Source organism: Aedes albopictus, chromosome 3, assembly GCF_035046485.1.
Source record: "Aedes albopictus strain Foshan chromosome 3, AalbF5, whole genome shotgun sequence".
Taxonomy (NCBI): Eukaryota; Metazoa; Arthropoda; class Insecta; order Diptera; family Culicidae; genus Aedes; species Aedes albopictus.
Genome location: NC_085138.1, coordinates 171,494,124 through 171,506,968, shown reverse-complemented (window position 1 = coordinate 171,506,968; position 12,845 = coordinate 171,494,124).

Here is a 12,845-nt window from a genome sequence, read left to right as displayed (position 1 = left end):
CTCATGTATATTTACATGTTCATTGCCATCGCTAGAACAGAAATGGGTTGAAAAAGCCGTTTTCCTTTTTTTCCAAACTATCACAGCACAGTGCCTCAATCCTATTAGATAACGCCTACAGGTTATGCAATCAAGCGAACTGCTTCGCACATCGTCAGAATAATACACAATTCTATCACCTTGCCCTGGTATCCACGCACCAATGTGTGAACCTTCTGCCAAGCAAGTCCCACCAACACTCCGACATCTGCATGAATTTGGGCTGACGCAGAGGTATATTCGGTCAGATGTGGATACAAACGATTGCGATTGACCTGCAACCTGACCTGGCAGGCGTCATTGTCGCCTTAAAATAGAAGAACATCAACGCTCACACACTGAAGATGCCTGCTAGTCCCCAGCAGATATCTCATTGGTTCCATGTGTAAGTGTTGCTGGTCTGGCGATACTGGAGTAGCATCTACGGGCGGTTAATCAAGCTCGAGCTGAAGAAGTTGAAAATGTGGAACTAATGTTATCAGCGTTTTCAGCGGAAGCTGCATGAAATCCTAATTGGCCTTCACTACACGTCCCAAGGATAGTGTTGGATTACGACGGTGCAAAAAAAATTAAATTTCGTTCAACTCAAGGCTATGCAAAATCAATAGTTCCATGTTTTATGTCTTGTCGGTATTTTAGTTACAAAACCTCTGTTAGTATAAGCAGTGTTAAACAAATTATTTCCTCTAAAAAACATTGATTTTTTTTTGAAAATTTACCTTCATTAACTTTGTTTGCGTTTCATTTATGTCAGTATCCATGTTGCTTTACGTTATGATACATTCAAATTTTCAGCCGCTTCCAACGGAAATATGCCATGCCTGTGTAGCAGTCAAACAAAATAAATACCACTTGCGTACCAAATATTTGTTTGATGGGAATCACGCTTTATTGACCAAAAGCAAATAGTCTTAAGGCGCTTCAAATTTAATTCAAGTTATGTTAAACGCTGAAGCTGTAATATTCTTGCTCACCTTCATCATTTATCATCGACATGTTTTTCCCCGAGTCTCCTTCGCCAACAAACGACCACCACAAGTGCAACTTTTTGGAGCTCGTGATCTGAACACTGCCCGAGCTCGTCAACGTACCAACACGGTCTCCACCACCACACCGAATGGTTACAGCCAGCAACAAAGTGTCTTATGCTTCTTCCCACATAAAATTGGGGAACCGTTTCTTGCTCTTTCGGAAAGTGCACTCGTTGCCATTTGGTGTCATCACGCAGTTCCCTGAGCTGCTGGGAAGCCATTTTCCGGTTTGTAGCACCATAAAATTCTTTTTAATTGAAATTCAGAGCAAAACTTGCTGCTGGAACGGGTCACCGGTGGTGTAGGCAAGTTGAAAAAAAGTCAGCCATCCGGAAAGCCAGATAAAAAGAACAAGCGAACTTTGGGGATGTGGCAACAGGCCTCTTGTATGTGCAACTCAAAGTGGGAAAATGTTCTTTTCAGAAACTGTGTTCAGTGGCAAATTAGAAATATAATCACTTTAATTTAATAACATTTCCAGCCCAATAAAGATCAGAACCACTCGACCCAGCTATACCCTATCGCTAAGAGACAAGAATATAGTTTTATTTTCATAGCCAGTTCGACTCAATCTTCCCATTACGGTTCGCCTAGTAGATCGGGACGTGAGGTATCGGAACGGGTGGCAACAAGAAGAAAAAAAAACTACCGAAGCACTGATACCCGGAACCAGAAAATTAGTTTCAAAATTTGACCAACGGATTGCGGTGGGGCGTAATTGGCAAGAAATGTGCAAAGTTAATTAGCAAGTTTTATTATGCATGTTCCGAGGCGTGAACGAACAAAAGTGCAACTCCAGCTGGAATCTTTGCCGAGGCAAACCCAGGCGAGATGATTTCAATCGATTGATTGGAAAAGTTTTAGCATGCAACCGACCAAAGACGACGACGACAACGATGGAGCGCGGTTTAGGGGGATGCAGTGGTACGGCCACAGTTTGCCCATTTTCGGTCGGATTATCACCCTTCTGGGATGCGAGGGCTCTGTTATCGTTATTATGATAGGACAATCCATGATATGGATCTGGGTAGGATGAAAGTTTCACTTCGTTCAAGGGTGGAATACAATCGGATTGGTTGTAAGCTTTCTATAGTTAAATGTTCTTTTGAGATTAAGAATTAGGTCCTTTATTACGGTCATACAATTCGGCCGAAGAAATTTAGTTGTGCTTTTCTTACTAAGATCACACATGAAACATGGATTTCCAATGACTTAACTAGACTCGATCGAGCATCAATGTGTATTTTAACCCGTTACTGTTCAGGGTGTCTCATATTTTAATCTTTATTAAAAATATTTATCAACAGCCAAGATTCAAAGTAATCCCAGCAGCAATCTGTGAAGGAATCCCGACTAGAAAGAATCCTTTAAAGATTTTCTAAAGCAATCACGGCAGACACCCGTGAAGGAATCCTAAGAGGAATTCCTTAGAAAGGCATTCAGGGAGGAATACCTGCGAGGATCGTGAGCCGGATCTCTCAGCCGCCCAAATAACAATGAATGCTGAACAGTGAGAGTATTAGCTGAAAAATAGCTGGTTATTGGTATCAATAACTGGACATAACGACAGCTGAATATTGGTTAGAAGTATGGCTTGTTCAGCCTTTTTAATCAGCAATACATAGATGGCTGAATATCAAGTTGAATAGAATATTATTCATATGGGTAACCAGCTTTAAAACATACACCAACATGCAGAATTAATAATCTGTTGTTCAACCTTTAATCAAATACTTTTTGACAGCTTGACCCAAGCATGTTTTCGCGAAGTCCACATCGCTTCTTCAGCCTTAATACAGACTTAGTTCATCTTATGTTCTTGAATATTTAGACACAACAAGTAATGCTCTTGTTTTTGAGGAAATGTATACAAGTGTGTAAGGTGTAGGTGCTAAGGTGAGTGACTATAAATCAGGAGGTCCGAGTTCAATTCCCAATTTTCCCACAGATTAATTTATACATTCCTAAACATCTCTTCTGGAAATAGACTGGAATGGTAAAATAGGCTCACAATTTTTACACAACTAATAAATTTAATTGATTACTGATTAATCGCATATTAAGCCTTAAATCAGCCTTCCAATGATCTTCAAATCAGCAAAAGGTTGAATAAAATCACCAAAATAAAATGTTTAGTAGCTGAAAAAAGGATTGTACCTCTTGTGCTCTTCTTTTGTTCAAATGAAGGCTGATTTAAAATAGTTGGAGAAACGTTTGTACAGCATCAAACTGTTACCTCTGCGAAAGCTCAAAAGGAGCTCCTGCATGAATCATTGAAGAAATTCTGGGATAATCGTTCAAGAAATATCTGCAAAAATCCCGGAACGTATATTTTAAAGATTTCCATAAGAATTCTTTGAAAGAAGTAATCCCTGCAGGGATCCCTGAAGGAATACCGGCTGGAATACATTAAAGAGTCCTTATAGGGTTTTCTAAAGCAATACCGGCAGTGATCCCTGAAAAAAAAAATACTCAGAGAATACCCAATGAAATCCATATAGAAATTGGAACAGAAATCCCGGCTGGAAGCTAAGCAGGTGTCCCTGAAAGAATCTTGGAAGAAATTATTGAAGAAATCTCTAAATAAACTTAGGAACATTTTCTGAAGGAATCCCATCAGTCATTCCGGCACGAATACCTTAAAGAATTCCTCCAGGATTGCCTGAAAAAATCTACATTCGTTTATATTCCTTTTCGGGTGGCATCTCTGAAAGAATCCCAGCATTCTTCTTTACGAAATCCAGGAAGGAACCTTTGATGAAATTTCAGCAGGAATCCTTGAGCGAATACGGACTTAAATATCTAAAAGAATGCTTTCAAGATTTTCTATAGCAAACCCTGCCGGAATGTCTGCAGAAACATCTGGAGGAATCCTGGGAATAGTCTTGAGAGGAATGCTCGAATAAGTTCCAGAAAGAATTCCGGAAGGTACCGTAATCTGAGAAGAAGTTGATCAGTGGGGTAAAGTTGATCACTATGGGATCCACAATTCAAAAAAACACTTTTATACATTCATGGTAGTCATTGAATATAGCAACACTTATTGATTTTACTGCTAACGCAAGAGCATTGATTTGAATATAGCTTTAAGTTGAATTTGATGACTTATAAGTTTTATTTGAAAATGGTATATTTTTGCAAAAATGAAACGATTTTTGAGAAATAACCGAACTTTGGGCGTGTAATGTGGGTTGCAGACCATTTTCGCCCTCGGTGAACCTCAACATTCTATTTAGGATGACCTTTTCGAGCACCTTCCCCGCCGTGTCAATTAAGCATATTGGTCTAAATGCCGACGGGTCTCCGGGTGGTTTCCCCGCCTTTGGCAATAGTACCAGGCTCTGCCTCTTCCAAACTTCTGGGAAAACTACCTCGTCCAGGCATTTCTGCATAGCAGACCTGAACATCTCGGGAGCCTCTGCAATAGTTACCTTTAAGGCCAGGTTCGGAACTCCGTCCGAACCTGGGGACTTACCTACGCTAAGGGACTTTGCTATCCCCGCAAGTTCCACATCGGTGACCCTCTCCTCATCGCCAGCCCCTGTTCACGGCTGTTCTACGAAAGGAGGCCATGGGCTAGGATCATGACGCGGGAAAAACCCCTCAATGATCCCCTCAAACATCTGTGGCGATTCCTCTGTAGGAGCCATTACACCTTTCGTCTTGGCCATCACGATCCTGTAGGCGTCACCCCACGGATTCGCATTGACTTTGACAGAGACCCTCAAAGCAGGCCTTTTCGCTTGCTCTTAATTCGGTCTACAGCGCGGCTTTTGCAGCGGCGAACACCAACCGCCGTTCGTTTCGCTTTTCCTCTGATCGTGCACGCTGCGTCTGCTGCCTAGCCCGGCAGGTGCGGCGCAGGTCCGCAATCGCGTCGGTCCACCAGTAAGCCGGTGGCCTCCCATTTCTAGGGTGGACTCGCCTAGGCATGGTCGCATCACACGCACGTGAGAGCACCGCTACCAGCTCGTCACCGTCCAAACCGATTCTGTTTCGCTCACGGACGGAGCGCCTTCCTAAATACTCCTTCTTCGAAGTATGATGTCTTCCGCCTGCGAGGGCTTGGCATTGGCCAAGCCGCCTCTTCTTCTACCCGTTGCCTGCTGTTGTTGAGTCGCTACTGTAGCGAACTGCCAGGTGGTCACTGTGAGTGTAGCCATCATCTTCTCTCCAGTTCGAACTACTTGTTAGGCCAGGACTACAAAAGGTCACGTCAATAATTGCCTCCGTCCCGTTTCGACTATAAGTACTCTTGGTACCGACATTAGCCAAGTCGACATCTGCGTGAACTACTCGATCGGCCACCGCGGAGGTGCATAACAGCTACAGAAGTAGACCCCGTTTACTTTGGCGACCACGAAGCCCTCATAGGTAGTAGACACCAACTCCTGAACGGGGTATTTCGCCCATATCGCCACCATTTTTCTGGACCCATCCGCGACCCAGTTGCCGTTGCCGGCGGGTACTCGGTATGGGTCCGCTATGATGGCGATATCCGTCTCCAACTCAGAAACCGCCTGACAAAGCAGTTGCTGAGCCGCGTGGTTTGTTCACTGAGGCTTTCTTGAAGGCCGGGCACCTTGGACCACCCGTCGGATGTCTGTTGTTCGCGGTTTCCCCGGTACTTGTGCAGCTTTGGGCCTTATGACCTTCAGCGCCGCATCGCCTACACAGTCCCACGACTTGTGTCCTGGTTCCAGACACCTAAAGCAAACCTCTGGTGGCTCGTGGAATGTCAGGTGACATACGCACCAACCCACCTTTTTTCCTGTTGGGTACATTTCCACTGCGACCAATTGTTGATCTATTGTGGCGGGCCCCTATTCAATATATACGCCATGTGTCAAATCACTATGAGTTAAGTGCAGGGATGGCAAAAATACTTTTTTCTCTTTTCCATTCATCGATACCGACAGTAAAACAAAAACAAAACAACGGCAGCACCAATGCCATCAGCAGCCGCGCCGTCGGTAGTCAAGCTGGCGCTTGATAGTTTTCGCTTCCCCTCAAAAATATTTATGAGCAGTCATGCCGAGGCGGGTGATTGCGAAAAATGTCAAATATGTTCAACTGCTAATAACCCACTAGTTTTAGTGAATAATTTGAATCTGTTTTTTTTTTGTTTGTATTAATGTGTATTTTAACTTGGAAGCTAATTCTACACTATTTGAATCTGTTTGCACAAATAGCTAGAGCACACTCCTAGCTTTGTGATGCATATAAAGAAGTTTGTTTAAAAGCGGTTTGAAACGCAGAAAAATGCGAAAATGGGAGAGACAGAAATTTCTGTCGTCGTTGTGCTCGAGTACCGGCGCTCTCGTGCTTGGAAACCGTTTCGAGGAAGAAGGCTGCTGGAAAAAAAATGTTATGACATTTATTTTTCGAACAGTTTGAGTTTGGCTGGGCCTGTGATGTTCGTGTGGAAAAATGTCAAATGTACAGCCGGTAACTGTTTTTTCTAGTACATTTCTCATCCCTGGTTAAGTGATTCCACTTGGTGACTATAGGCATTATCCCAGTAAGGTATTACAGATCGAATAAAATGTATGACCTTGCTAGGAGAAGTCATCCATACGTCTGATGGTTGTATTACACTCTTATCAAAATATATGCACTTCTTATGGAAACATGCATCACAGTTACACAATACATGCTCCGAATCTTCCTTGCAACTTCTACAGAATCGACAAGTGTCATCTTCCAATATTCCTAGTAGTTTTGAAAACCAACCCATCTTAATATTTCCTACTTTAACGGACTTTTTAACGTCCGCCACAGGTAGCTGAACCAAAGCTATCTGTGTCCCTGCCGGCCCCTTCCGTAGTCTAACGGCTGCGGCGGCCACCTGCACATCGCACTGTTGCCGCAGTGCCGTGACGAGCTCTTCCACTTCGGTGATCTCGTCAATGTCTTTGACCTTGAGAGTCGCCTCATGTGTCAGAGCCCTCACCTGCACACCTTCGCCAAGGACCTCTTCTGCCAGCCTTTTGTAGGCGGCGCCCTTGTGCTCCTTCTGGCGCTTCAGCTCCAGGATCATCTCGCCCGTACGAGTACGTCTAATACTGCGTACGTCGGCTCCAAGACCCTCAAGCTTGGCGTCGCTTCGCATCGTCTTCAAGACGTCCGAGTACTTGGACTGTTCCGTCTTGATGACGATAGCGTCGCCTTTCTCACGCCTGGCACCTGCCTTCCTACGCCTTGGTTTGGCGTCCTGTACTTCTACCTGCGGATTCACCTTCTTCTTCTTCTTCCGCTCTACCTTTGTCCAAGGAGGGTCTTCTCCTTGGACCGCCCTGCTCTGTGGCTGCTGAGGGCCCACCATTGGTCGCAACCCCTTATTCCCATCATTCCGGGACGGGCCAGCCTTTTCAGGCCCACCCTTCCCAGCTTTCCGGGAACCCTGGCTGGGGTCCGACTTTCCAGCGTTACCACCGGCTTTCGGGGTGAAGTGACTAATGAAAACAACCGCTGTTTGGATTTATGTTTCGTTAGCGCTCAAGAAGAAGCTCCAGTTATTATCGAGGCTCCGTTTGACCTTTGGTCAAAGATGTCAATCACCACAAAGCGTTAGTTATCACACTCCATGATCACCAGATTAGCTTGGCGCAATCGATCAGTTCGGTTTTTTACGATTTTCGTAAAGCCGACCATCAGAGCATTATCGAATACCTGGCAGCTATTGACTGGAACGATGTTCTCGATGAACGTGACGTGGACATTGCAGCGCGGACTCTCTCGCACATTCTGGGACATATCGTCGATAGGCATGTGCCTAAAAAGATTCGCGCCAACAATGACCATCCATGGATATCTCGCGATCTGCGCAGGATGAAGACAACGAAACGAGCAGCACTTAAGCGTTATTCGAAATACCGGACCTTCTCTCTCCGTGAGCACTATACCAGACTGAACTCGGCGTACAAGGTCGCTAGTCGTCTGTGTTTTAATCGATATCAGCGCAAAATTCAGCAAAATCTGAAGTCCAAACCGCAGGAGTTTTGGAGGTTCGTGAATGAGAAGAGGAAAGAATCTGGTCTTCCTACGACGATGACTTTGGACGAAAAGGTGGCATCCACACCAGACACTATTTGCCAGCTTTTTGCAGAAAAGTTCTCCAGCATTTTCTGCAATGAAACTCTTCCTGCAGCGATTATTGCTGAGGCAGCAAATAATGTTCCTTTGGTAGAGGACACTTGGGCCAACTTTGTTGCCGATGCGACAATGATTTGCGATGCGGCTGCGCGGTTAAAAACATCCACGAAACCCGGGCCGGATGGAATTCCTTCTGATTTTCTGAAAAAGCACATTGAAAGTTTGCTGATTCCCATACTGCACGTGTTTAATCTGTCGTTGTCCAATGGAGTGTTCCCATCAATTTGGAAGACGTCTACGATGTTCCCTGTGTACAAGAAAGGCGACCGGCAAAATGTCAACAACTATCGGGGTATTTCGTGTCTATGCGCGATCTCTAAACTGTTTGAATTAGTTTTGATGGACCCACTGCTGTCTCATTGTAAACAATACCTGAACGAAACGCAACACGGATTCATCCCGGGCAGATCCACCGCTACTAATCTCCTGTGCCTCACATCTGATATTGCTGACAGCTTTGCCGAAAAATCGCAGACAGATGTCATCTATACCGACTTGTCCGCGGCCTTCGACAAAATTAACCACGCCATCGCAACTGCTAAATTAGAGAGACTCGGCTTAACCGGCAACCTTCTGCGTTGGTTTGAATCGTATCTTACTATGCGTAAACTTAGCGTCTCCGTAGGCGATTGCCAATCCACCGAGTTCTTGGCAACATCCGGAATTCCCCAAGGAAGTCACCTAGGGCCTCTGATTTTCCTACTCTACTTTAATGACGTGAACCGCATGCTGCGATGTCCTCGGCTGTCATACGCGGACGATATGAAGCTTTACCTTTTAATCCGTTCCATCTCTGACGCCTTGAAACTTCAAGAAGATATCGATTCTTTCGCAACATGGTGCGCATTAAATCGGATGGTTGTGAACCCAAGTAAATGTTCGGTGACCTCGTTCTCCCGAATAAGCCAACCAATTCAGTTCAACTACAAGCTCCGTGACGCAACAATCCAACGCATCGATCAAGTGAAAGATCTTGGAGTAATCCTGGATACTAAGCTTACGTTTAAGCACCATGTCGCATATATCGTAGACAAAGCGTCTAGGACCTTAGGATTCATTTTTCGCATCGCCAAGGACTTCACCGACGTTTACTGTTTAAAATCCCTGTATTGCTCCTTGGTCCGTTCAACCCTCGAATACTGCTCTGCTGTTTGGTATCCGCATTATCAGAATGGTTCTAACAGAATCGAATCAGTGCAGCATCGTTTCATCCGCTATGCGCTCCGTCTGCTTCCATGGCGTGATCCGCTCCGGTTACCAAGCTACAACAATCGATGTCAGTTGATTCGACTCGAAACTCTCCAATCGCGCAGGGATATGGCAAAGGCTATGCTTATTGCCGACACTTTGCAAGGAAGAGTCGATTGCCCTGCCATTCTGGAAGCGGTTGACTTGAACGTTCGTCCTAGGGCCCTTCGGAGCAACGCGATGCTTAGATTGCCTTTCCGACGAACCAATTACGGTCAACACACGTCGCTGATTGGATTGGAACGTGCGTTCAATAGAGTTGGCCACCTTTTCGACTTCCACTTGTCCCGCCAAACAATGCGCCAAATATTCCGCAGATATTTTACGAACAATAACGAACTGTGATTTTATATGTTTTTTTTTGTTACGGTATTTGACTTTTGCGCATTTTTGTTCCTGTTTTGTCTTGTATTTTAAATGCAGTTTTGTTTTTAGTTTTTATAGTTGAGCGATTCCAAGCAACAGCATCAAAATTAAGGAAAATTTTTAATTCATGATTTTCTATTGAACTGAAACTTTGCACAGTTTTTCAGTTCCATCTAAATCGCCATTTTTCGATATCAAATTTTTATTTAGAGCCACGACTAACTTTTCAAAAGGGTGTATGTGAAAATGGTTCAAAAATATTCAAAAATATGCACAGCAAAAACGGATTGTTCGATTGTTATGAATTTTTCAGCAAAGTTAGATAGCTAAATGGTGATTTCTAAGAAAATATACACTGTGAAAAAAAATCTATTTTATCATTGAAAAACATCATTTTTGTCACAAAAACTCAAATATCTCAAAACCCTATCTTTTTACCAACTTGAATTTTTTAGGGAAAACGGTCCATTGGATTAGCAATCTACCATAAAAATTTGGTGATGGTAAACTAATAAACAAAAAAGTTATAACATTTCAAAAATTTCACAATTTTTACATTTAGTAAAAAAAATTTTTCTGTGTAAATTATTTCGGCCGGGAATCGCGATTTGATGCTGATTTTATTGTTCAGCAAAGTTAGATAACTAAATGGCGATTCCTAAGAAAATATACACTGTGAAAAAAATCTTTTTTAACATTAAAAAATATCATTTTTGTCACAAAAACTCAAATATCTCAAAACCCTATCTTTTTACCAACGTAATTTTTTAGAGAAAACGGTCCATTGTATTAGCAATCTACCATGAAAATAAACAAAAAAGTTATGACAATTCAAACATTTCACAATTTTCACATTTAGTAATAATTTTTGTAGTGTAAATTATTTCGGCCGGAAATTGAAGTTTGATGCTGATTTTATTGTTAATGGCCTTGCGTGAGTAAAACAAGTTGTTTTTATTATATATTATATATACATATAATATAATATACTATGTACCGTAATGTTCCGATTTTATCACGCCCTCCGCGCATTAGTCGTTTATTCATTAATTTGCTGTTACATTTGAGGACAAGTGTTTTCCCTCTTCTTCAAGATGAATGTTGAAAGCGTGTTTTGCAACGTTAAAAATATTGAAATGGGTATAGATGTTGAAGAATATTACAGGGCATTTTTGAAAAGGGGCGTAATTAAATTGTTTAAACAGATGTCGCTGATGGCAATTTCTCAGTTGTTGTCGTTTTCGAACTTCCTGCGCCCTGCTTTACCGATGATATACAGATGGCTCGTTTGTCAAATTCTAGACGGCAGGACGTGCAAATGCGTAATTTTGTACACAATGTGGACATTTAGGCATAACCAGCCTCTTTCAGTTTATCTATGGTGCTTTCGGTGAGATTTCGTAACTCTTTTGAACATTTTTTTTCATCAAACGGTCTACAAGAGAGCGTTGAGTTGAAGACCTTTGAGAAAGCGACTGTTCATCTTGTTCGTTAGATTATAATAAACAAAATCACTTATTAATTTTAACTTACTTGTTTGGTGTTGGTGGCTGAAGAAAAAAAATACTATACAATTTTTAATATTCATAGCGGTAGTATTTTTTTGTTTTTTTTCGTGAGCATTGTCAGGTATGTATACAGACAAACAAACGTAACACTGGCGAAATTTTCATTGACCACGCCTTCAACGATCATTTTGAATCTTGGTTGTGGCTTTCATAACAAGAAGAGCGCCCATCGTTTTTGTTTGCGTTTGACGTTTCACACTAGCGCCTTCTGATGACGATATTGCACAACGCAGTGTTTCGTGAAACATTCCCACCAGGTGGTGATAGTGTGAACTGGGCGATGAATTTTCACTAAAATTGTTCTAGACGTTTCGTCTGTTTGTCTGTGGTATGTACCTCTTATGCATTTGTTGTTGTTGAAGTTACTCGCATTCTTCCGATCATAAAGTCTGTTCTCTACACACTTAATTTTGATTACCGAGTTCGGTAATTTTTTGACGAGATTAAAACTGCTGAGCACCGAACTCGTTCAGCAAAAATGCATTGTTTACCTTTTCCATACGATTTTGACAGTTGTTTTACTGAGCCTCAGTAAAATCGATTACCGAAACTACCGAGATCGTACTGCTGTTATAATCTCGTCAAAAAAGTACCGAACAGGCAATTCAGAAATAAGTGTGTAAGAGGGATTTTTTTTGCGGATAAACTAGACGTATACGCGTATAAAAAACTTTTATTATACAGCTTTTGTCTTAAAAATAAATTCAATTCCATTTTTCTTATAATCAACAGCTTTTCAACACTATCAAGGGATTTTTTCACCAGTCACGTACAATAAAAAGTATGACAATCTCAATATTTTTGATCACAACACTGGATCGCGTCTAAGTTTCAAATAGATACTATAGTAATTACGAATAATCAAACTAAAGTATCATGAAAACAACTTGTTTAATTCAGGCGGTAGCCTTTACAATAAAATCAGCATCAAAATATAATTCTCGAAATAATTTACACAGAAAAAAAATTTTTTTTGTTACTAAATGTAAAAATTGTGAAATGTTTGAAATGTCATAACTTTTTTGTTTATCAGTTTACCATCACCAAAATTTTATGGTAGATAGCTGATATAATGGGCCATTTCCCCTAAAAAATTGAAGTTGGTAAAAAGATAGGGTTTTGAGATATTTGAGTTTTTGTGACAAATATCATATTTTTTCAAAGTAGAAAAAGAAATTTTTTACAGTGTATATTTTCTAAGGAATCATCATTTAGTTATCTAACTTTGCTGAAAAATTTATAACAATCGAACAATCCGTTTTTGCTGTACAGCTTTTAGAATATTTTAGAACTATTTTCGCATACACCCTTTTGAAAAGTTAGTCGTGAGTGAATATGAAGGTTTAATATCAAAAAATGGCGATTTATATGAAATTGAAAAACTGTGCAAAGTTTCAGATATTTTTGAAATGGTCGCTCAGGATCGACTGACATGACT